At 40.3% G+C, this 26,351-nt stretch overlaps 1 protein-coding gene and 1 long non-coding RNA gene across 9 annotated transcripts in view; one reads left to right on the top strand and one right to left on the bottom strand.

Annotated features, from left to right (window-relative positions):
- Nucleotides 1-26,351, bottom strand: part of VTI1A (vesicle transport through interaction with t-SNAREs 1A) — a 375,769-nt gene that overhangs the window by 114,022 nt on the left and 235,396 nt on the right. The gene's annotated exons all lie outside the window — the stretch shown is intronic.
- On the top strand, nucleotides 108-14,104 carry LOC145525943 (uncharacterized). 2 transcript variants are annotated; one of them, XR_014068521.1, is made up of 7 exons: nucleotides 733-825; nucleotides 1,245-1,406; nucleotides 2,053-2,135; nucleotides 8,028-8,130; nucleotides 12,357-12,596; nucleotides 13,772-13,811; nucleotides 13,993-14,104. It is a non-coding gene; the product is annotated as an uncharacterized LOC145525943 (long non-coding RNA). The 2 variants fall into 2 exon arrangements; XR_014068522.1 differs by lacking the exons at nucleotides 733-825; nucleotides 2,053-2,135; nucleotides 8,028-8,130; ... (1 more) ...; nucleotides 13,772-13,811; nucleotides 13,993-14,104 and adding an exon at nucleotides 108-418 and having other exon boundaries at nucleotides 1,245-1,498.

A 26,351-nucleotide genomic window follows, 5' to 3' on the forward strand; every position in this document is an offset into this window, starting at 1 on the left:
ACATCCTGATGGTCTGAATCCATTAAATCTGCATGCAGCACAATGAGATGCTATGCAGTCACAATGCCCTGACCCAACACCAGCCTCCATTAGCAGCAGAAGCAAACTGGTTCATGTTTGGGGTGGCGGAGGGGTGGAAGTGAAATATGAGTGGAAATCTGGGGTGGGGCAAGTCTGTCCTGATGCCAGATTTTCTTTACAGGCCAAGTGTTGCATGAGGTGCAGCTTCTTTAGGAGGGGAAGTGACTCTCTACTCAGTGTCTCCTCTCCCCTCATTTATTCTTATTTCCTTTCTTCCCCTTTGGATTATACCTTTGGTTGGATTTATATCATTTAGTCCACAGATATTGAGTCCTGTTGTAGGTCTAGCAGATAAATTATTAAGAAGATGAACATTTCCAGGAAGACTTCGATTTTTGTAAGTCCACAGTCTGTGAGCTTTTACCAAAAATACATGTTGCTTCTGTATTGGTCCCATCAAAGGAAATATGCAAGAATACATTTAAGTCCTGAGTTGACTAGAAGGTGTATCTCGCAATCTGGGCTTGGTTGTAGAGGCCTCTTCATCTCAGATGCACCTTTTGCTCCACTGAAGGTTACAGATGCTCAACATCTGTCACTCCAAATTTAAAAACAACAACAGGAGAGCACATCCTGATGGTCTGAATCCATTAAATCTGCATGCAGCACAATGAGATGCTATGTAGTCACAATGCCCTGACCCAACACAATGCCCTGACTGACCAGCTGAATATAATGTAATACCTACCACTTTCTGGCTGGTGCTAGGTCAAGAACAGAGAAGCAGCCTGAGAACCAGGAGATGTAGGTTTGGTTACTAATTAGTGACTCATTCAAATGTTGAAGGAGTAGTGAGGAGCTTGTGTTCCCTACTCTAGACTTATCTTACCGGGAGGCTGGGAGGATTGATCAAGCGAGGCTTATAAGTGATTTCTACTTCCGTGAAAGTAAATATCAGAAATATCTTCAGCTGGAGAATGGACACAGAATTGATGATGATAAAGAGGGACAAGGATTAAAACAGAGAACAACATAGGCATCTGGATAGTAGGAAGGACTGAGATGATGTCTACTGTGTGGGTTTCTCACAAACTGTAGGCTCGATCTCTACGGAGAATGCATTTTTCTGTTGTTGTCCCAGAGGACAGCCTATGAGTTGTGAACAATATGGCAGAGAATAACTGACTTAAACAGTCATCACTTTGCTGGCTTATTCCCCACAGGATATGAAGTCACATCAGTTGTGTGTGGAAGGTCACTGGTCTTGGACTTGGCTTGGACGTTTACTCACTGTATGGCCCGAAAGTAACCTTGAAGCTCATCAAACTGGTGGACAGTGCATGTGGGAGTGATTTACCAAGAAGAATTTTCTCTAGAAATCAGGGGTGATTATTATTTATAGCAGGAAAGCTTTTCATTTAATAGGTTAAATAAAACATGGTAAACAAACATGAGATTAAAAAAGCACAAACTTTGACCTACAGTGACATGGACCCCAAACCTTAACAGTAGGAAGTTTTTCTCACAGTAAGCAAAGCCATGATCTGGTCCTAAAAAACAGTACATTTGTTAAATTGAAAATACTCTAAATTACTCCTTGGTAAGGGCTATTCTGCACAATCTGATGATTTGGGATTTCATCAAATTAATGTCACCAGATATGCCTTATAATTAGGATAAAATATTTGAAAAGTTTTAAAAACGAGGTTATTCATTAACTCATTGATTTTTCCTACAGATTGGGAGCCCGAATTTAAATGATACCCAAAAATATAACAAGGTACACTCAGAGAAGAACTGGTTGTGTCTTTAAATGGAATGCAGTAGTTGAAAATGCTATTACTATTCAGATTCTCTGAGAACATTAAAACTGCCCATTAAATGAAAATCTAATAATTGGCCTTACTGAATTGTGACATTTTGTAACCTGTTCAGGAATGCAGAAAATTGTGGAAGAGTTCTTTTGAGACAGAATTTGATTTGCAGTGTAATATTATTCCAAAACCAAGGTCCCTGTTTTCATACACACAGAAGAACAACAATGCAGACTGACTAACAAAGCTGAGGAAAGTTCTGGAAACACAGCTAAGGTGCAGGGCTCAAGACTCTTCAAGGTAAGTTACATTACTGATCTGGAAAAAATAACCAACAGGCAATGGCATGAGCTGAGAGTGAACCTCAACTTGGAACTGACCTCTCTCTTCAGGTATTCCTTAACGGCATAACTAAGATAGGTCATTCCATGCTTTTATATAAGCCACCAGCAATTTCCAAACTTACTTCACAATATCACTAAATAAATAAAATTTAAGGACGTTAACTGCAGGAGAATTGGTAGCTTGAAGTCAGAGGTTAAAAATTCTCATGGGCCTATAGTTACTGAGCACTTTCTATGTGTAAGTATCTGTGTCCAGTGTTTTCAAGAGTCATATAGTCTGATCAGGAATGATGGGTGATCCTCTCATCTACCTGCCTGCTCCCCTCCTCCAGGTTAATTTCAAATAAAACTTACTAGAGAAATTTGAGGGCCAACAAGCTCATGGTTTAGAAACCATGAAAGTGAAAGTGTTATCGTTCAGTCATGTCTGACTCTTTGCAACCCCATGGATTATAGGCTGCCGGGCTCCTCTGTCCATGGGATTCTCCAGGCAAGAATACTGGCGTGGGTATTCATTCCCTCCTCCAGGGGATCTTCCTGACCCAGGGATTGAACCTGCGTATCCTGCATTGCCAGCAGATTTTTTTTACCATCTCAGCCACCAGGGACACCCTTGGGGACAGCACAAACTTGCTAGCTCTGGACTTCTACCCACAAACTCAGAATTGCTCTTTGCATTTCCATGAGAGAAACTGTGTAAGAAACATTAAACTGCTAAGTGGGAAAGGCTACAAGATGAATACATACATATATATATATATATATATATATACACACACACACACACAACATAATTTTTGTATAAATATGATGAATAGTACTTATCGGTGCATTCGACCATCAAAAATTAGGCCACTGAATAGTGGAAATATTTTAAATATGCCATGTCATGAAAAATTTTCTTTAATTCTTACTTGGAATATTCAGGGATTTTTCTGGCAAAAGTAATGCTTCGATCAGTATGCAGAATACATCCTTTAGATCTTATCTTATCTCTGGTAAGGAAAATAACCAAAACAAAGAATCTTATCAAAGAGGTAGTTGACATGACATAAAACATTAGAGATGAGTGTTTGCATTTTTATCACTTTCAGGAAAACAGTTTTCTCTGTAAGGAATGCACAAGGTCTTACTTGAAAGAAAATCAGGCATTAACACAAATATTCTCAAGCTCACATTCACTCTCGTAATCAATGTAACTTGTTTACCTAGACCGTTACTCAACTTATTTAAATACACCTAAGCATAAACTATGGATTTTGTATATCAGAGTATGGCAGAGGCCCAGTCTTTCAAAAAATACAAATGTTTCTAGATTCTTTTGTATGTCGGCAAACCCACAGTAAGACACATACCCTATACACACACTACAGAACTATTTTAATTTGTATGTGAGATTACGTATTTTATAAACCCAGTGGAAGGATAGATCTGTTTAGATGAGAGAGAATGCCTCTTCATGTTTACCTCTTGAAGAAAGAACTGTCTTCATGGGCAAGAAAGAAAAAAAAACTTTCTTTGGGGCAAAGAATGTTATCAACCTTTTACCTAAATAAACTTCTCTGGGAACAGAGTAGAAAAATTCCATCATACACTTAATAAAGTGCAGCCAGTACTACAGCAGCTAATTCTGATCTGATGTTTTACGGCTGGCAGTAAAAAAAATGAAAAGGCAAAAATGTGACCCAAACACACTTTTATAAGCTAAATCTGAGGCAAATAATTCTGGCAGATTTTATATTCTTTATGTTAAAATCAGCATCTACCAAATGAGGATGACAACATTTTTTATTTGGAGTAAGAGTAAACCACAGATGGGTTTTAAAAACTTAAATTGCCAATAATATATGCAATTGTTTGTAGGTAAAATATGTATGGGCTTCCCAGGTGGCTCAGTGTAAAGAACCTGCCTGCTAATGCAAGATATGCAGGTTCCATCCCTGGGTTGGGAAGATTCCCTGGAGAAGGAAATGGCAACACCCACTCCAGTATTCCTGCCTGGGAAAATCCCATGGACAGAGGAGCCTGGTGGGCTATAGTTCACTGGGTCGCAGAGTTGGACACAACTGAGTGACTAAACATCACCACCAAAAATATGCACAGAAAAAGGCAGGGAGAATCCATTCTCAAGTGTTAGCAATGGTACAGTAGAGAATGAGTTTTATTTTATATGACCTCTATACCTTTTGCAAGTGTCAGGATATGCAACAATAAATATGAAATTAATATTTAAAAATTAATATTTTAAAAATATATAGGTTCTTCTCTGTTTTTGCATTACAAGTATTTCAATAAACTCACCATTTTTTAAATATAAGAAAACTATAGGAAAAGATAACAAAACCAAAATCTCCTGAAGTCTATTTTAGGCAAGTGGGAACAACAGAGCCAACAGTGCCTTGGGTACAAGATAAAAATTTCTGATGCTTTAAAGAAATGCTAGGCGGCTGGTCTATGCTTCTAGGGCAGCAGAGAGGGTTTGGGTACGGATGCTGCATGAAGGCAGAGGTGAAGTTAGGCTATTCTGCAAACCCATGAATGATGGAGAAGTAGTGGCTTGGTATCAAAAGTCAACGTTTCTTTAAGGCTTATCAGTTGTAAGGGCAACAATTACAGTTCAGAGTGAAAAAAAGCCAAATGTATCAGTTGTATGGTGGGGGGATGGCCTGGAGGGAAAGAGGAGGGAGAAATGCTTCCAAGTTTGGGACTGACATGCACGCACTGCTGTATTTAAAAGAGATAACCAACAAGAATGTACTGTTAAAAAAAAGAAAAAGATGACTTAAAACATCCCTTCATGAAGGCCAATATATGTGAATAGCTCTGTCTCTCTTCCATTTAAACCAGATTGTCTCCCTTCAATTCGAATGACAAAAGATTGAAAGTACAGAGACCAAAGTTGGTAAGACTGACTAAGAGCTCTCTACTGACTAAAACAGGCAGGAATGGCAGAGGCTCTACGGTTCTTTAATTAGCACACATAGATTAATTTAACCCATGGAACCACTGTCTTCTGTTACTGCTAATTTTGTTTTTGAAGTCAAATGAGACAAAGTAGCTGAGGAGTAATTAAAAGTGTCCAGTCTCTTCATCCCTACGACTATGCGGACTTAACAGCCCTCCACCGCTGAGGTGTTCTGAGATGTTCTCAGGCGGTGGTGACTTCACATTAAAAACCCTAATATGAATGGGCCTGTGAGCAGCCCTTCTCCTAATGAGACACAGGAGAGAAGAGTATAATTTGTAATTATTTTCAAATATTGTCTAAGAAGGGCTTCCCTGGTGACTCAGCTGGTAAAGAATCTGCCTGCAGTGCGGGAGACCTGGGTTCGATCCTGGGTTGGGAAGATCCCCTGGAGAAGGGAAAGGCTACCCACTCCAGTATTCTGGCCTGGAGAATTCCATGGACTGTATAGATCATGGGGTCACAAAGAGCTGGACACAACTGAGCGACTTTCACTTTCACTGTCTAAGAAAGTGTGGATGGTCTGTTAAATAGAACTGTGATGGAAAGAAATGCTAGACTACCTTTGTGACGCCATGCCTAACAGTTAAAGCAGTAGACAGGAGACAGAGGCACACAGGTAGGCCTCATTTGGGGGCTTCTCAGATATTGTCTTTTTTAACAATTTGAATATTTGTGGCAAAAAAGTCTACTGGTACCATTTTCCAAGAGCATTTACTCACTTCGTTCATGTCTGTGTCCCATTTTGGCAATTCCTGTGATATTTCAAGCTTTTTCATTATTTTTATATTTGCTAAGGAGAACTGTGATTAGTGATCTTTGCGGTTACTGTTATGACTTGCTGAAGGCTCAGATGATGGTTAGCAAGTTGAAGCAATAAAGGATTTTTAAATTAAGTATGTACATGCGCACTGAAGAGACTACAAAATAGTGTAAATGCAATTTTTATATGCATTGAGAAACCAAAAAATTCATGTGAGTCTCTTTATTGTTGTGGTCTAGAACCAAACCTACATTATCTCTGAGGTCTGCCTGTATTTGGGGGCAGCAGTAGTTTCAAAACTTGGGGGGAAAAGAAAACCTTATTTTTTCAGAGAAAACTTTTTTCAAAGGACTATAGACATCCCCAACAGATGACCAGATTACTGTGGAGCTGCTCCAGATAAGAGTCCTGCCTGTCTGGTCTTCTCTTCCTCCTTGGCAACCTTCAGGTGCATAAACAAAATTTTAGGATTCCTTGGAACACAACTGGAGAATTACTATTTCAGAACATGCCTGCAGGGTACTGAGCACTGGATCATTCCATACACTTTCGGATCCCTTCTAACAGCTTTCTTTGACTGTGCAGGCTAGAAACCTAAGAACTACATTTTCGAGATTCTCTTGCAACCAGTTTTCAGACATTGCCTAGGTTCTGCAAGGCAGATGCTTGTGCAAGACTTGGCAATGGGATGTGAGCAATGAGGAACTTGCATGGGAGGTAACAGGCACTTCTCTAAGAGTGTGTATGTGTAGGGGAGGGGCTTGCATTTGGCTCTTCTGGGAAAGTTCTGGAAGGGACTATGGAATCAGGTTCCTGTATCCTGGGTGCCACTCGGTATAAGACTGCAGCAGTGAGCAGTCCCAGCAGAGTCTGATTGGTCTCTTCTGCTGGTCTGTAGCATTCAAAAGAACTTTACCATTTTCCCCAAGGACTCTACACACTCTAACAAATCTCTTTTCATTTAAATTAGATACAAGTTCTGTCCTCCTGAATCTAAGAATGCTAAACAAGACAGCATCAGAAAAGAGACCTTAATTATCTCATTGACTTATATGACGTATCTTCCACCTCACCCAGGTTTGGGTCCCTACTGAACCTAGAATGATTTTTATCACACAGCTATTGAATTAGTTAAATCACACCACTATAAGCACAGCATTATGCTGGATTATTTTTAATTATCATTCAGCTACTTATTAGATTTTGAGACAAGGTCTAAATAATGTAGGTAGGACACACCTCAATAAGCAAGGAGTTGAACCGTTATAATTTTTCACTATGCTCAATTTCTCATCATTTGGAGGGGAACAGAAACAAGTCAAAAGCTGTCCTTTTTAAGATATAACAGAAAGACAGATAGGAATGTAAAATTATTAAGGTGACTGACAACGAATCTGAATTTGATCACAGTAGAATGACATGCTTAAATTTCTACGTCTTGTCAAAAAATAGCAAGAAAAAAGAAAAAGAAAAAATGGGTCCTTTAATCTCTAAAAATAATACATGGTCAGCATGGTATCATATCTATATCTATATATACACACACACATATGTAAGTATTATCTAAGTTTTTGATTATGGAGAGCTAGTTTTCTTCATTTTAGAAAAGTCTATGTGAAAGGACTTCCCTTTTCTATGTTTTATACACAAACTGTTTCATTTTCTAAAAGTGGTTAGACAAAGGGTCAGATGATAACTTTAAATATTTAAACTGGTCAACGACAGTCAAGTAGTCAAGAACTTCTCTAGTTTATTGTTAAATATGCATTGCCTTAGAGGTAACCTTAAGTACCTGGCACGGCTTCCTAATGAGTTATTAGTTATGAAACTATGAAGTAATTTTGAATTTTAAATAAGACTGGAGAATAAACTTGGGTATAACAAATTAAAAGCACCATAATTACGCAATATCATGAGATGTTTTAGATAGTCACGCTATGCATATATCAAAAATACATTAATAAACTGAACATATTAATAAAAAGCCAAGTCTGGCCCTTCAAGACCTCAACACTAATTGGAAAGGATTTTGACAGAATATCTTGAATAACATTCATTATATCAGTTTTGGCAAGCTACTTTTCAGTTACCTAAATGATGATTATTTCTACATTCCACAGTGCATCTATCAAAATCCAAGATCTGAAAAATATCATTAGTGAGGATGAGTGGAGTAGTAGCTGTTCAAATGGTACAACCTGAATTTTCATTTATTAGTGTAAGGTAGGTGATATGTGTGGGGTGTTTTATTTCTGAAATATTATATATATACTGTTCACTTAAAATATATCATACATTTACATGTTGTACATTAATTATATATGTATATATATGTGCTCAGTTGCTTAGTCATGTCTGACACTTTGTGACCCCAGAGACTGTAGTCTGCCAGGATCCTCTATCCATGGGATTCTCCAGGTGAGAATACTGGAGTGGGTTGCCATTCTCTCCTCCAGGGGATCTCCCTGACTCAGGGATCGAACCCGTGTTTCTTATGTCTCCTGCACTGGCAGGTGGATTCTCTACCACTAGTGCCACTTGGTAAGCCATATAGTTATATAAATTATGCACTATATTCCAAATTCTAGCTCTCTTTTTAAGGTCATGCCTTAGAATCACTCTAAAAGTGCTTCTCAAAGTGTGATAACTTAGGTGGATTTAATTATTAAAGAAAATGTTTCACGGCAAGGGCAGATTAACCTCACAATGAGAAATACACACACACACACACACACATCCAGTAGTAGATTCTATCGGTGAAAAGTGCAACAGGTATGCTGCTGCTAAGTCGCTTCAGTTGTGTCCGACTCTGTGTGACCCCAGAGACGGCCGCCCACCAGGCTCCCCCGTCCCTGGGATTCTCCAGGCAAGAGTACTGGAGTGGGTTGCCATTTCCTTCTCCAGCGCATGAAAGTGAAAAGTCAAAGTGAAATCGCTCAGTCGTGTCCGACTCCTAGCGACCCCATGGACTGCAGCCTACCAGGCTCCTCCGTCCATGGGATTTTCCAGGCAAGAGGACTGGAGTGGGGTGCCATTGCCTTCTCCAACAACAGGTATAATTATGCCTATAATAATTTACTCCTGTAACCAAGACAGATTTATCCATCTTTTCTTTGTCATTGGGCTTAAAGTCATTGAAAATACAAAGAACTAGATCACCATCTAGTTTAAAATAAGAAAGGTCAAGCCAAAAAGGAAGTCCAATTAGTTAACACCAGAGAATGCCAAGTGCCTGTAACAGGAATATAGTTTACTCAGGTTAAAAAAAAACAAAAAAAAAACACCCAGGCAACTGTGTGATATATGATGTCTCTAACTATTTTTGATTTTAATACTGAATTTGGTTCCACTGAAGTTCCCCTCTTGTGGTGAAATGTTATATGTTATCTCTTTCATAGATGGCCATTGGTGCCAAGCTTGTTGAACGATATTATTTCGTAAATACCTAGCTTTACCTTTCACCCAAATGGAAGCCTTACTCAATAAATAAGCAACCTGATCCAGGTCATGAAGTTAGATATTAGAAAAAGGAGGATATTACAGCCCAAGTTGACTGTGGCTCCCCCACCCCCACTCAGATTCCCCTAAACAAGGAGGCTTTTACTTCCTGGTTCTTTTAGCTGGGGTCTTGACTCATGGACTTCCTAGGCTCTCTTTTCTTTTTCTCACTGAGAAGAAAACTTTCATACAGCATATTCATGATCATGCTGCTATGGTATAAATTAAGCTTATGAATGCTGTCCTTCACTTATTGCCCCTTTCTCTCACACAGTGATATTTGTTAACTCATGAGTTGTAGGATTTCCAAAGCTGAGTGATTTGTAATGTAATACTTCTAGAATCTCCAGAGAAATTTCAGCATTAGTTACAAATAAAAGTTGGCTCTCTGCATCTCTTAACCTTGGGAACATGAACCTTTAAGACGAGGAGATCAAATACCAACATTCCCCTAGGACTGTTGTGCACATCTGCATTTCTGGACATAGGACTTTTTTTGTTCCTAATCAAGTGTAATCTCACTTCATAACTCCTACTCTTGGCTCAGTGCTACCTAGATTTCCAGGCAAGCAAAGAAAGGAGGGTTGAGGATTTTGTGCTTAGAGGTTTGGAAATTTGGCAAATGTTACACTAAAATGCAAGTATTTGATCTTGAACCTCAATAGAATGAGATTCAGTTGAAACACAAAGAAACCAAAGTGGGGCTTTAGATATTCCAAATCTGCACCTGTAGTTTGATGTTGCCAGGTATTTGTATTAAGAATTCTGTGTACAGGGAATGAAGAGTTTCCCAAATTTTCCTCTGGGATCTTCCAACCATTCAAAGTAATTACTAATTCTTGCTCACATCTATGAGTTAGGCATCCTACTGTTACTATTCGTGGCTGGTCTTATTCTGTGCTTAAATGATCTGATCGTTAGTCTCTCCATCTGGATCCAAACTAGTTTAACATGGAAGGTTAGTTCAAGGATTGCAGTCATCTTTCAGTTATCTTTAAAGCGATACCTTGAGTTTATTAATATGTGACTATGAAAACTGCCCTTCCAATTCACCAAACTCAAGGTTGGCATTCTTTATACAATTTCCTAAACACTGACCTTCTAGGATCCAGTCATTGGAAGGATTGACACTGAAGCTGAAGCTCCAATACTTTGGCCACCTGATATGAAAAGCTGACTCACTGGAAAAGACCCTGATGCTTGGAAAGATTGAAGGCAAAAGGAGAAGGGGGCGTCAGAGAATAAGATGGTTAGACAGCATCACTGACTCAAGGACATGAATTTGAGCAAACCCTGGGAGATAGTGAAGGACAAGGAAGCCTGGCATGCTGCAGTCCATGGGGATGGAAAGAGTCGGACATGACTTAGCAACTGAACAACAACAACAAGAATCCAGTCAATGAAGTAGAGTTTATTTTCAAATAATTTACCACCATTGGAATTCCTTTAGACCTGAAAGCCATAGAATTTAAATGATTCTTATGTTCAGATAACTGTTAGCACAGGTTACCTGTAAAAGGGCTTCCCAGGTTGCACTAGTGGTAAAGAACCCACCTGCCAATGCAAAAGACATAAAGAGAGGTGGGTTCGATCCCTGGCTCAGGAAAATCCCCTGGAGAAGCAAACGTAACCTATTTCAGTGTTCTTGCCTGGAGAATCCCTTGGACAGAGGAGCCTGGCAGGCTACAGTCCATAGGGTCGCAAAGAGTTGGACACAACAAAAGCGAGTTAGCATGCACCTATAAAGGAACATTTCCATGAAGATTAGACAGATTAGGCCTGCATTTCATCAAACTGGGGGTACAGACTAAATGTGGATTTAATTTACAGATGCTTTCATACAACAGCCATAACTTTTATTTCTTGCTATGTTTATCCATTCTATAATGTTAAAAAAAAAAAAGAAACAATCACACAGCAGCATAATTAGGAATTATTAGGGGAAGTACATACTTCATTCAAAATTGACTTATACTTTAGCTGTAATTTGTCTGTGAACTCATTTATTGTTGTTGGTTGAAAGCCAATATGAGTAATGACTAAAAAGTATTGGTTTTATTTGGAATTAGGCTTGTGTTCAAATTCTAGTTCTGTTACTTATTAGTTCTTGACTCTGAGTATGTTCATTATACTTCTTAGACCTTAGTTTCCTCAGCTGTCATATTGGTTGCGCTAAAGATGAAGAGAGACAATTTACTAAAAAGTGCCTAGTATAGGCTGACTTGTAACTATTTCTCAATAAATGGAAGTTATTTTTCATTTGTCGGTATCTTTCCTCCTCTGTAAGCTCTGGGATGGGAAGAGATATTTCTGGTAATTCTGTGTACATCTAACAGGATTTGGTTTTGTAACACTGTAGGGAAAACACTGCCTTTAGATGTCAAGGGACTAGCAGTGAACAGCCAAGCTCACTACTCGCTGGCTATGCAATTTCTGGCAGAGTTCTTAAGGTATTTGTTCTTAGTTTGCCTCTCTGTGGAATGGGGATGTGCTTACATCCATCTCAATAGGGATGTGGAAAGATATGGATAGAACAGAGTTTATAACCTATAGGCATGGCTTGTTGTTGCTGTTACTGTTTAGTTGCTAAGTTGTGTCAGACTTTTTGCAACCCCATGGACTATAGCCCGCCAAGCTCCTGTGTCCATGGAATTTCCAGGCAAGAATACTGTGGTGGCTTGTCATTTCCTTCTTCTCCAGGGGATCTTCCCGACTCTGGAATTGAACCCGCTTCTCCTGCATTGGCAGGTGGATTCTTTACTACTGAGCCACCAGGGAAGCTCAGAACACTGTTTAGACTTAGGTTATTGTCACTTATTTTACTTGAATTAAGAATAATAGTAATTTTGGGGCACTTACTACATGCTAGACACTGAGTGATTTATAAACACTGTATCATTTAATCCATACAACAACTCAGTAAAGTAGGTATTGTTATTCCCATTTTTCAGATGTGGAAACAAGCTGATTCGAACTCTAGCAGTCTGGCTCAGAAACCCACACACTAAACCACTGTCATGCACAGAATCCTATTCCCTTAGGAGAAGAGCCAACCTTTTGTGAATCCACCAATGGCATCATCTAGCAGGTCAAAGTGAAGAGGAGGCAGTCACTTTGCCTAAGAGGATGGCAGATGACACAGAAACAAAAAGAAGAGAGAGGATTCCAGAAATCAGACTCATGTGAGCAAGGTGCGGCCACACTTCCCAATTATATTCTATTCAGATTTCTGTAACACAAATACCACACTTCTGTACATATATTTTCAGCTTTGCTGAAATTGCCAAGTAAGATGTACGAGGAAAAAAAAACCAACAGCTCAATTCTACATTTGGCTCTGAATAAGACTTTAGAGTGTAGTAGTTTGGGAAAAATACAAGTAGACAGGCCAGGGTGAAAAACAATACTTTTGTGACATGTCACACACTTGGGCTGAAATACTTGAAAAGGCCATCACTTGGGGGTGTGGTAGATATGAAGGGCCGTAGCCATGGTCACCTCTGGGAGGATTCTCTGCTCTAGACAGACTGAAGGCACACAACAGCAGACGTCATCTTGTAGAAAGAGCTGTGACTTTACTGGACACGCGTCTTTGGCTGAACGCTCTGAACCAATGAAACTTTAGAAAATGCGATCTAAGACAATACTCTGCCTGTGTTCAACAGTGAGAGCACAGAGAGTGTCAGAGCATGTGTTTAAGCATATGTGAACAAAGGGTGTAAAGATGTGTGAGACGGGTGTTAAAACACCAGTTCAAACATGTGTTTAACCATGTGTGAGCAAAAGGGTGTTAAGCCATGTGGTAAAGCAAGTGTTAGAGCATATTCGATTACAAATGTTTCTCATTTGGGAGCTTAAATTATTTTCTGCCTAATCCAGTGTTGCTAAGCAATAGTTCTGTGTTGTTCTAACCGAACACAATAAATTATTAAACTTAGGGGAAAAAACCTGAAGTAGACTTATTTTTTCCCGTCTTGGTTTCATTACGAAGAATTTACATCTGTAGTTTTCAATAAACTTAGTGGTGTTCTGCTACGGTAAGCAAAAACTGGCGTAACACTCCTTGTGCAGGAAGGCAACAATCAGACTAGGGTAAGACACGCCTGGTGTGCTGAGACAGTGTTCAGTGTTGGAAGAGTCAGCAGCATATTAGATGAATCTTGAGGCTTGATAAACCACATGGTCACTGATTTGGGGTGACTACTCTATCTAGGGCACCATGCTATAGCTAGGATTCTGTTTTAATTATTAATTTTTATTGGAGTACAGTTACTTTACAATGTCGTACTAGTTTCTACTGTGCAGCAAAGTGAGTCAGCTCTACATATACATATATCACCCTTCTTTGGATTTCCTTCCCATTTAGGTCACCATGGAGCATGGAGTAGAGTTCCCCGTGCTATACAGTAGGTTCTCATCAGTTACCTACTTTATACAGAGCATCAATAGTGTATATGTGTCAATTCCAGTTTCCCAATTCCTCCCACCCACCCTCACCTTTTGCCCTGGGTATCCATACATTTGTTCTCTACATCTGTGTCTTTACTAGGATTCTGCTTTTTTTATTTTCAATTTTTAAATATCTAGAACACTGCTTTAGAGGATCGGGACTCAGATACTGACAGTACAATGTGATGGAGACCAGCTTTCAAGTTTCTCTGACATTATTTGCTAAATATATCAGCTTATGTATCTACAATGCTGCTGGAAGTTTCCTTTCTAAAGCAAATGAATCATCTTATGCTAAAATGGGAATACACAACCCTGAATGTAATTTTAAAAAGAATGAAAGTAGACAAAAATCAGCGTTTGCTATCGATGCTAGCAGGGCAAAGAAAAAGTTTAAAACAGATATACATATACTAATACAGATAAAAATATTTCAGGTAGCTATTTTATTTTCTTGTTAGGAAACAAAGTGATAAACAAATTAAACCAGCAAGCCAGTTTAAACCCATTCATTTATCTTTTGGAAGTGGCTATATCATCAAATATTCTTCTTTTTTTTTTTTTTAAAGAACAAAAGACAAGCAAAAGATCTGCAGGTTTAGGTTTAAATTCCATTTCCTAAGCAGTATTAATTAAAATGACTCTTTCTGCTAAACTGTAGAATGATTTGGGTATAAATGCTATTTGATTATGCCTGTGAAAATATTTTTGATCATTCTGAATAAAGAAAAATAGATACAGCCATTAGAATCAAAATATTGCCTTCCCAATCACCTTTTACCTCAAGATCATGGAATGTTTTACTGAAACAAAAACTGGCAAGAGAGAAACAAACAATTAAAGCTAGTGTCTTCTGTCAGCCACCCTTGTAGCAGAGGTCAAAGAATTTTTGAATACTTTTCTCTTCCCCTTCACTTGTGTCACTTAATGATTTGTTCATGCGGTTCAGTACAAACTCAAGAAAATACAATTCCTCAGCAGAAAAAAGCACTGTCTCTGGGTGCTGTGACCTCTGCTTAAACAAATTCCAGATTGCATACAGACAAAGCAATGATGATTATTTTTCCTTCTTGGAGACTCAGCCCAAATTAAGAAAACTAAGGAAACAGAAACTGACCAAGGAAATAATGGAGGAAGGTTGTGCAGAGGCTTTCTTAGTTTACAGTTAATAGTTTTATTTTTATGTTATTTTTTATCTTTTGGCTGTGCCGTGTGGCATGCATGATCTTAGTTCCCTGACCAGGGATTGAACCCGTACTTCCTGCAGTGGAAGCTCAGACTCTTTAACCACTGGACTGCCAGGGAAGTCCCGATAGTTTTATTTTTGACCAAAACAAATATACTGATGAGCAAATTCATTTCAGCAATCTCACGCTTCTTCATTATTATGGTGTCTTATTTTCAATAGTGCAAACTATTTATTTTCTGTCAATACTGAGTATACACTGATATCTGAAGCTATTTTACTGAGGTTAGTCTTCAAATGCTAATAAATCAGGCTCAGGAAAAATGCCTATACTACAAAACTTATAAAATATCCGTAAATCTCATGGGCTGGAGGAAAAGCTATGGAGAGTGGTGCTCAGAATCAGCTGGGATTGTTTGGTCTATTTAATTGGAGTTAATTGGAGGCCCCTAGTCTTCAGCCAAATAAGCAAAGAACATACCCCATTTTATAGAAAATAGAAGAAAATAAACAGCCCTGATGGAGATATTGATCTTGAGATCATACTTCTGAATTTCTCTCAATGTGCCCACTTGAATACACATAATCATTTACCTTAACGTACACTTTTCTCTAGACATGAAATACTCAATAAACAAAACTCCCTGGAGGCAAGTAGAAAGAAGAAGCTGTTTCTGAACAAACAGAGCACTTTGTACAATGTTAGGTGGAGTAACATGGTCCTTAACGAATCTTGCATAACACTTTGTACTTTAATCAAACTTTTCAGAAGGCAGCAAATATGATTAGAAACAGAATTTTAGCCTCTTCTGCTTTCTGAGTGACCATCATTAACCTCAGTGGGATGTGTCATGTGCAGAATAGAAGGGCTATTGAAGGAGTAAGTTTCCCCAACTTCACAATCATGGGCGTTCACTCCAGGGCTATGGTTGAGGGGACATGCCTGCCTGGTGGGCACACAATGCATCATCAACATTCTTTCCCTCTGCTTTGAGCTCTGTGCTTTTCTTGGATAAGCGTGCCAAAAATTCTAAACAGTGTAGGAACGAACTGTCCATAACAAATTGGCGCCATACTTGCAAACGTGTGTTTAATGTATAGAGAGCGTCTGCAATGTCCCAAATTGAGACTGGGTGATAGAGGTTGCAGCACTTTCTTTTTTATAAACAAAACAACCTCAGCAATTGTGGGAGATAAGCAAAATCAGTGCAAATAAACCAACAAGATCATTTATCTTTTTCATCTTAAACATTTTAAAATAATATTTTTAAAGGGCTTAAGAAAAATAGATGTTGTTAATATAAGTACTTATGCCCCTTTTCTTCTTCTCAATCTGTATCTAACCAATGTTTAAGGAATTTATCAACCCCCAAATCAGAAATCTTGAACTTTCAAAATACATAATTAAATGCTAATGCTTCAGTCTGAAATTATATCAGCAAATATCATGAAGGAAAGTTCAAGGTAGGTACTATGCTAAGATAAATATTTCTCTAAGACCCAACTTTTCATTTCTGGAAACCTATGGAGAGACAAACCTTAAAAATATTTCATGTGTTACATTTCCTATGTAATTGAAATCAGTGGAAGATTAATTTATAACTTAGAGTCAACTGATTTATTTTGGAACATTTGTTTTCTGAGATTAAGACTGATTACTTCTTAAGGTTGAATCATCAAACTTTGTTTAAAGGAGGTGAGAAGTAACAACTTACTCAAAATAACGAGATTAACCCTCATATCTACAAGCATGCTTCCAGACATTAGAAAGTTTTCTCTTAAATGTGTTTCCTTCCAGGTCTTTTGGAGAAGGGAAATGGCAACCCACTCCAGTATTCTTGCCTGGAAAATCCCATGGACAGAGGAGCCTAGTGGGCTACAGTCTATGGGGTCATAAAGAGTTAGACATGATTGAGCAACTAACACTTCCAGATCTTTATTAAAATGCAAAGAGTTACATGGGCAAAGTTCATTATAAACCAAAACGTTATCGCTCACCTGTTCTTTGATCATTTGTTTCTTCATTCATTCATTTGTTCACTCACTCATTCATTCATTCAAATACTTCTTCAGTGTCCATTCTGTCCAAGGAACTAGTAAGGTACAGGAAGTCTAAAGTAGAAAGATTCAGTCCTTGCCCTCAAGGAGCATAAATGCCTTTGGGTGCGACAGAATAAAGCGGGCAACTATGACACAGAACTAGTAGGTTGGGACTGGGGAGGCGGGGGATAGCCTACATTAAAATGGATAAAGCATTTTAAGTTTGGAATCAGGGGTTCCCAGTTCCTCAGTGGGGCAGAGACGGAAGAGCACACACGGTCCCAAGAGAACGCTGCCTGTGTACAGTCTTGGCCCACACCGACCTCCTACATCTCCAAGGGTGTGACTCAGCAAAGAGCAACAGGGCTTTTGAACATATTCCTCTGGGAAACTGAGATGATAACTTGATAGCTTCTTTTTGCTTTTTTCTACTTGGAAACTCTCTCTTCAAGTTCTTTTTATTTTCCATGAGCCTCATGTCAGGTAAATTTAAAATCATTTTATAACCCACCCCCACCCTGTTCTACCTTTAGAATGACATGAAAACAATTATTTTTAAAAGTTTTAGGAGGTAGAGAAACAGGCATCACTTTACTTCTACATGTTTTGGTGCTTTGTTATGTTTTGAGACCATGTCTGAGTGCTTAAGTTATCAGAGACTGGAAATCAAAATAGAGAAAATAGCAAATATTTCTATTTGCTAATGGCATTTCACTTGTGATAGTGAGAGAAATTCATGCATCAAATTTCATTCATTCATTTATTCAATGTATATTATGCACCAGGTACCAGGCTTACTGACATGGTGCTACAGAGATGAAAGCCAGTCCTCCCCTCTAGGGACTCATGGTCTAAGGGGGGAGATGGGAAGGAACCCCACAAATACAGCACAGTGAGGGGTCCCATGGTGCTGTGTGCAGACCACCGCAGGGGCAGGAGCTGATGTTAGTCAACACAAAGAGGATCACTTTTAATTTTAAATATTTTTGAACACTCAACATTTTATTTAAAACATTTAATTATGCATTTATTTTAACCTGTGAAAAAAATGCATAACGAATACACTTGAACCATTATTTCATGGATAATACTCTGTGGGATAATGCTAAAGAATATATTTAAGTTGAAAAAAGAAGTGTGCCAATTTAAAGAAAAATAGCAGTGGAGATATTAGACAGAAAGACAAAAAAAATTATGATGTACTACTCTGATCACTGAAGTTTGGGAAATAATGCTGTTGAATTTAGGTAAGTCAAAAAGGATGATACTTCATAAAGTTTGGAATTCTTAATGTATGTTCCCTGGACTGAAATAAGTTGCCATGAGGCAATTTATGTTCTAGGAGGACACAGGTCAGGGAAGGGCACTAACAGGGCCTGGGGGATTCAGAGGGGTTTCCAGAAAGAGGAGGCTTAAAAATGACAAGTTGTGCTGGAAAGCAGTGTACCTATTAGGACCAATCATTTGCAGAATTGTTGAATCTTCTGTTTGAATGGGACATGAGAATTCATGTTATCTGTAATTAACTTTAAAATGTGTTGTTGTTTAGTCACTAACTCCTGTGCAACTCTATGTGGCTCCACGATCTGTAGCCCGCCAGGTTCCTTCGTCCATGGGAGTCTCCCAGGCAAGAACACTGGAGTGGGTTGCCATTTCCTCCTCCGGGGGATCTTTCCGACCCAGGGATTGAACCAGTGTTATCTGCATTAGCAGGCGGATTCTTTACCATTGAGCCACCAGGGAAGCTCAACTTTAAAATACTTCCATAGATATATACATATATATAAATATAGTGTGACATATATGTGTGCATTGATTTTAATCCACACTCAGTGGATTTATGACTGAAGTGGCCTAATGGGAATACACTGTTTAGTTCAGCTATGAGACTAATGAAATACCATATTCCAGAAGCAGCTCTTAAAGTGTAACAGCTATCTTCATCTTATTAATTAGTCACTCTCAATTAGCATAACTAATAATTATTAATGCTGCTGCTGCTGCTAAGTCACTTCAGTCGTGTCTGACTCTGCGCGACCCCATAGACGGCAGCCCACCAGGCTCCCCCATCCCTGGGATTCTCCAGGCAAGAATGGGTTGCCATTTCCTTCTCCAATGCAGGAAAGTGAAAAGTGAGAGTGAAGTCGCTCAATCGTGTCCGATTCTTAGTGACCCCATGGACTGCAGCCTACCAGGCTGCTCCATCCATGGGATTTTCCAGGCAAGAGTACTGGAGTGGGTTGCCATTGCCCTCTCTGAATTATTAATGAGGACATTAGAAATGGTATTGAAGTTATGTGGACTGGTTAGAAACATTATCATCAGCACACACAGCCTGCATGGGAAGAGCACCTGCTTCTAGTGACCCCAGTTGCCTATTTCCCCTGGATTGGAGTCCTCCACTCAGGATTCTGACTTAGTCCTGGTCCATCCATTTAAGGGCTTCCCAGGCGGCTCAGTGGTAAAGAATCCGCCTGCCAGTGCAAGAGACATCGGTATGATCCCTGGGTTGGAAAGATCCCCTGGAGGAGAAAATGGCAACCCACTCCAGTATTCTTGCCTGGGAAATCCCACGGACAGAGAAGCCTGGCGGTCTACAGTCCATGGGGTTGCAAAGAGTCGACATGACTTAGCGACTAAAAGAACAACAACATCTACTTAAAGGCATCTATCACCTGACTTCAACTAGAAGGTTAGCCAACTCCTTTTGCTAGAATATTCTCACATCAAACTTGAGGGAACTTTTCCTACAAGTTGCCAGCTGTCAATGCACCCTCCTATCAGAAGCTTGGTGGGCCCACAGAACAGGTGGATGGCCACTTCTGTGCTTGCTTGCTAAAACATGTTTTTAGGTGTGGCAGATTTCTGTCGGAGATCTGCCTTCGATATATTACTCCAGAGGCAGGTACAGACCTCCACCACCATCAAACCATCTGTCTCCAATTGCAGCTGTGATCTACCAGGAAGAAACTGATAATTCTTTAAGGATAAATGTGCTAGGTAGATCTTAGCTAAACCTCCTGCAGAGAGGTTAAGTGATTTGCCCAAGATCACACAGCAAGTTGGTGGTAGAACAGAGTTTAGAATGCTGTGCTTCTTGTTACCGCCTTCTCAGGCAACCAATGATGAAGACCAGGTTTACTCAACTTGATTATGTATGGAACTTTAAAACAATGCACAGGCTCAGGTCCAGCCCTGGAGATCGTGATTCTGGAGGAGAGCTGTGGGAGGGACCCAGGTGTCCATCCTTTTTAAAATTTTGCACAGGTGCCTCTGATACACACACGTACAGTTGAGAATCACTGGACTAGACCATGGTACTAATAAGTATCATCTAGGGACTTCCCTGATGGTCTGCTGCTGCTGCTGCTGCTGCTAAGTCGCTTCAGTCGTGTCCAACTTTGTGCGACCCCATAGACGGCAGCCCACCAGGCTCCCCCGTTCCTGGGATTCTCCAGGCAAGAACACTGGAGTGGGTTGCCATTGCCTTCTCCCCTGATGGTCTAGTGATTAAGAATTCACCTGCCAGTGCAGGGGACATAGGTTCGATCCCTGGTCCGGGAAGATCCCACATGCTTCAGAGCAACTACTGAGCTGGAGCTCTGGATCCTTCAAGCCTCAGCTATTGAGACGTGAGCCTAGAGCCTGTGGTCCACAGCAAGAGAAGCCACTGCAATGAAAAGCCCACATATCGCAAAGAAGAGCAGCCCCTGCTCACTGTAACTACAGAAAGTCCTCACACAGCAATGAAGACACAGTGTAGTAAAAAATAAATAAATAACAATTTATAAAAAAGTTAAGTACCATCTACTGAACATTTTCTCTGGGCTTAGTCCTGTGCTAGACATGCCCTATATTTTTACCACAAACCATTAAAAGAGGTATGTGCAGCATTTTACAGATGAAGAAACTCATGCAGAGAGAAGTTAAGTAACTTGTTCAAAGGGATAGTTTACAAATGGCAAGACTGAGAATCCAGATTCACCTCCTCTACAGATATGTTCTCAGCCATGATACCTGTCGCATACCATGGGACAGGGTGCCGCTCAGAGTTTCTAAAGCAGGGGTCACGAATCACCAGAGAGAGGTGGATGATGTAAATGATCAAGATGGCCAAACAGGAGCCAGAGTGTGCTGGAGACCATGTGCTCCTCTAAAAGGTTTTGAGTTTTAATTGCGGGCAGCTATTTTGAAAGTTTTAAGAGTAACTCTGCAGAGCAACTGGAACTCCCATACATTGCCATGGGAATGCAAAAAGGTTCAGCCACTTTGGAACCAGTCTGGCAGATCCCAATTAAAATCCATTTTAATTTATGAAATTAAAATATATACATACCTTATGAACTGGCAGTCCTACTCCTAGATATTTACTCAACAAAAATGAAAACCTCAAAAACGATGTGTGCACAAAGGTTCAAGGCACCATTATTTATAACAGCTCCGAACTGGAAGCACCCTGCAGGTTCATAAACTGGTGAGTGAGAAACAAACTGGAGCGTATTTCTACTATGGAATATTACTTGGCCATTAAAAGGAATGAAATACTAATACACACAACAACGTGGATGAATTTCAAGATCTCTATGTTGCCTGAAAGAAGTCTTACACAAATGATCATGTGCTGTATAATTCCATTTATGTGAAATTCTAGAAAAGGCAAAACTAACAGCAGAGATCAGATCAGAGTCGGCTTGGGACAGGGATTGAGGGAGTGCAAAGGGCCTGAAGGAGACTTTTTAGAGAGAGAGCTGGTCTCTGTCCAGATGTATTGTGGTGGTTACCTAATTGCATCCCATGACCAAAATTCATCAAATCTACACTTAAAATGTGTGAATTTTATTATATGTAGATAATATTTCAATTTTAAAAACAAGCCAAAACCACGTAGATGGGAAAAAAAAAAACAACAACTCTGCAAGCTGCTTATGGCCCACAGAGTTCCAGTTTTCAACCTCTGGTCTCAGTAGAGAAATTCCGATTTAGCTGCCCCAGTGGAAACACAAAAGATGACAAGTCATCCATCATCCTGGGCTCAGGAAAAGATGGGGAAGCTTGCGTTCATCCTCCTTCTTCCATTTCTCCTCCATCAGGTGCAAAATGCTCCCATGCTGCCCCCTGGCTGTTCAGCACCTCCTGTCACGGCACCCAGCTCACATCTCATTCTTGTGCTAATAAGGCGACTCCAAAACCACCCTTGCTGTCAGCCCTCCTCTCGGCCTCCGGTATTCCAGGCCATCCATCGGTGCTCTGTGCAAGGCAGAGACAAACTTCACCTGGTTAACACCCCACTGAGCAGGTGCCAGGGTTGACACTGATTAAATTATCAAGCACCGACAGCTGACAAAGACAATGCGCGAATCCTTAACCCAACTTCAATTATTGCTTTTCAGCCTGTTAGGGAATACTTGGGGGGGAAATGGGGCTATTTCTAGAATCCACCATATTTATCTCCTCCACATGGTGACCTGCCTGCTTTGTTTATAGACACACTTTATCACCAATATTATCATCAAACACCTTAAAATTAATATATGCAAGTGATCTGTGTGGACAGCACAGAACAGTACACATAGATCTCAGCACCCAATTATCAAAGTTCAGTGCTGTTAACCGTTAGGTGGCAGAAGCCTGAGCCACATTAGAGTCAGCCCTTCAATTTTCTGGAAAACTAATGCATGCCAACCACATGCTGCTCGGCTTTCCTGAACCTCTATCAATGCCATAATAACTTGATTAGAGAAGATCAACTACAAAACCAAATTCACTATGTATAGTAGTGAAAGCTATCATGTTAAGTTAAAGGAAAAGGCAGAACTTAAAATTGTACTAAAGTCACATAAAGGAAAATACCAACGTTTAAATGAAGACAAAAAATGATGAGGAAAAGATCACTGTAGGTGTGTTATGAGCACTTTCTTTAAAAAACTATTCTCTTTTGCTCTGGCAACACTATTTGTGTAATAAATATAAATCGGAAATCGGACAGAGAGGGTCCCCAGCCAGGACACTGTACTTACCTGTCACTCATCAACCAGTTACCATCTGTGTTGACTGCTCATACCTCCTTCTTTGAAGGAAAGATAGATTTGAAAGGCCATAGGATTTTGCAGTACCCTGCCAGGTACCTGCAAGTATTTCATCAGCGCTTTAGTCATGCTGATGAGGACAGCCACTCCTTCCCAGGCTGTCTGCTAAACGTTTCCATTTGTAAATGGAAATACTAAAAGCCAGAGAACTTGATTAATAAGGCAGGTGTGCCCCTAGAAAGAACCCCAGTGCTGAGACGGAACTTTCAATCAATAAATTTTTAGAAAGTGATGTCTTGACAAGGCACATGGTTAATATATTTTTTTCCCCCAAAGCAAAAGTGGGTTAAAAATTTCAAGTCCTATTAAAGCAAAATGGTTGCCAGAAAATAAAAAGGAGGTGGAGGTGGGCGGAGATAGTAGTAGGCCCAGGCCAGTTTCAGTCGATGCTGTGAAATTTGAATCCAGGCCACCCAGCCTCTCTGATCTGTGGCCTCCTAAAATCCTCCAGGTTCTAGCTCCCTTCTGCCCCTAGACCAACTTATTCTCAGATTATGTCACATGCAGCAGAGCTGAGACAACAGGTTATAGGAAGCCCACACAACACTGAAGAGACAGCAAAGCCTAATGATTAAGAGGACAAGCTCTAAACGAATCATTCTGAGCACTGGCTCTGGATGGTATTTTCGACGGCATGGTGTTCCAAAAGAAAAATCCCACCTTTGGGTGGAAGTCTATCCTGCCTATACACATAACCACCTACATTTTAACACCTTTCAGAATCCTTAGAGAAACTCCGTGAATGTTCAAGAGGAAATCAGTCAGTTCAGTTCAGTCGCTCAGTCGTGTCTGACTCTTTGCGACCCCATGAATCGCAGCACGCCAGGCCTCCCTGTCCATCACCAACTCCCGGAGTTTACCCAAACCCATGTCCATCGAGTCGGTGATGCCATCCAACCATCTCATCGTCTGTCATCCCCTTCTCCTGCCCCCAATCCTTCCCAGCATTAGGGTCTTTTCCAATGAGTCAACTCTTCGCATGAGGTGGCCAAAGTATTGGAGTTTCAGCTTCAACATCAGTCCTTCCAATGAATACCCATGACTGATCTCCTTTAGGATGGACTGGTTGGATCTCCTTGCAGTCCAAGGGACTCTCAAGAGTCTTCTCCAACACCACGGTTCAAAAGCATCATTCTTCGGCGCTCAGCTTTCTTCACCGTCCAACTGTCACATCCATACATGACCACTGGAAAAACCATAGCCTTGACTAGATGGACCTTTGTCAAGAGGAAATAAGAACTTGCAAAAATTAAACAGCAATGGGCTACATAAAACAATGAAAGAATTTGATCCTTTAAGGCTCATGCTGCCCAGAGGAGATAGTAGGTGCTCAATAAGAGAATAATGAGGAGAACAAGTGGAACCTGGATTTTCAGGCCTCTTATCAGTCAAGCTTTTATCTCCCCAGGGTGTGGTGGGCGCGGGGTGGGCTGGGAGGGAGATGACACTTCTGCACAACTGTAAGCGTGCTGAGAGGTGATCTACTAATTGTTAAAACAGGAGCCCCAGAAAACAAAAGGCAAATATCACAGAATTGACAACAAAGCTGATCTGCATTATCTGCCATGTCTGCCTTGTAAGATGCTACTTCTCTGTTTCTTAGTCTGGAATCTCTTAACTTTGCCTGGGTAAATCTTACCCCTCCTTCAAGGGCCATTATAAATGCCCTGCCATCCATGAAACTCATCCTAATTCCTCCAAGTTGGCAATGATCTCCACTCAGAACTGTAAAACAGGGTTTCTGCTCAGCATCCATCTGGAAGCCGTGTTTCCTCTACACTCCTCATCCGTCTTCGGTTAGGATGTGAGTTTTCTGTGGGCAAGAGCCATCCTCCATCCCTACATACGCAGCAAAGTTCCTTGCAAAGGAACTTGCAAAGTGTGGAGTGAACTGTTGCTTAGTTGCTAAGTCATGTCCGACTCTTTGTAACCCCACTGACTGTAGCCCACTGGGCTTCTCTGTCCATGGGATTTCCCAGGCAAGAATACTGGAGTGGGTTGCCATTTCCTTCTCCAGGGGATCTTCCTGACCCAGGGATAGAATCGCTATCTCCTGCATCAGCAAGTGGATCCTTTATCACTGAGCCAACAGGGAAGCCCATGGAGTGAATTACCATTTTCTTAACAAAAGCTTCCAGGATAGGAGCATTAAGAGGGGAAATCAGTTCCTAAAGGTAAGTCATTTTTATTGCTGGAAATTAGACTTTTTCCCTGGAGAGAGAGAGAAGAGAAACGGGAAGTACAGAATGCTGTAAGGATGCCTGGCCTACAGTAGATGGGCTTGTATGAGGCTGTCATGATGAAGCATGGGGCAGACATGCCTTTTTTTCCAGATGTATCAGCAGACTCCCATCAATGAATACAGATGCCACAGCCGGCTTTGCCAGGCAGTATTTGGAATGACCCCCTAAATCCAGCCTCACTATATCACTTAGAGGGACACTTAAACCTCAAAGAAGATTCATCTAAGGAAAATGGCTCATGGGATTTCATTCCCCCTAAGGCTTCCATGCCTTATGTCAATAAGTCATCAATAATTAAACAGTAACAGTTAAAACAAGACCACCCAAGCATACAGGCCCAAGGGTTGAGCTACAGAAATGGTTTGCATGGTCCTCTTATCTAGGGTGATTTTAAAGATCATCCATGGCTTCTGGTTTAAAATGGCACCTGCTTGATGGCTCTGGATGTTGCACCTATCAAAGTGCCCATTAAACTGGAATGAAAAAAAAATGACGATAATTTATGACACCAAAACTGTCATCACAAGTTGCCAGAACCTGCAAGGATTTTCTACTGCTGCAAAAAATGAATTGGGCTGAAAAATGTAAGCAGTACCTTACCTCCCACGAAGTCTGCTGCTAGATAAAAAATGTGAGTTCTGTTACAACTAGAAACCAAGCATCCGTCTTTCTTACAGTGGATGCTCTCACTCAGGAGACATGTGAACTACTGTAGTCATTCCTCCTTTCCACACTCCTCACCTTCTTTCTTTTCTATAGCCAGCAAGAAACTACAGTTCCTAGGTAAACAATAAATCAATACTGGGTAGTGACAAGCAAGGTATGGTGAACCCTGAGAAGCATGGTCTTCATAAGTAAAGTGTGTTTGCATGCAGTGGTAGAGGGTAAAGATGGGAAGGAGATAACAAGTGTACAGCCAAGGGGTGGATACTTTTCATGCCC

The sequence above is a fragment of the Giraffa tippelskirchi genome, chromosome 2 (assembly GCF_054371585.1).
Source record: "Giraffa tippelskirchi isolate mGirTip1 chromosome 2, T2T-mGirTip1v1.2.pri, whole genome shotgun sequence".
Classification (NCBI taxonomy): domain Eukaryota; kingdom Metazoa; phylum Chordata; class Mammalia; order Artiodactyla; family Giraffidae; genus Giraffa; species Giraffa tippelskirchi.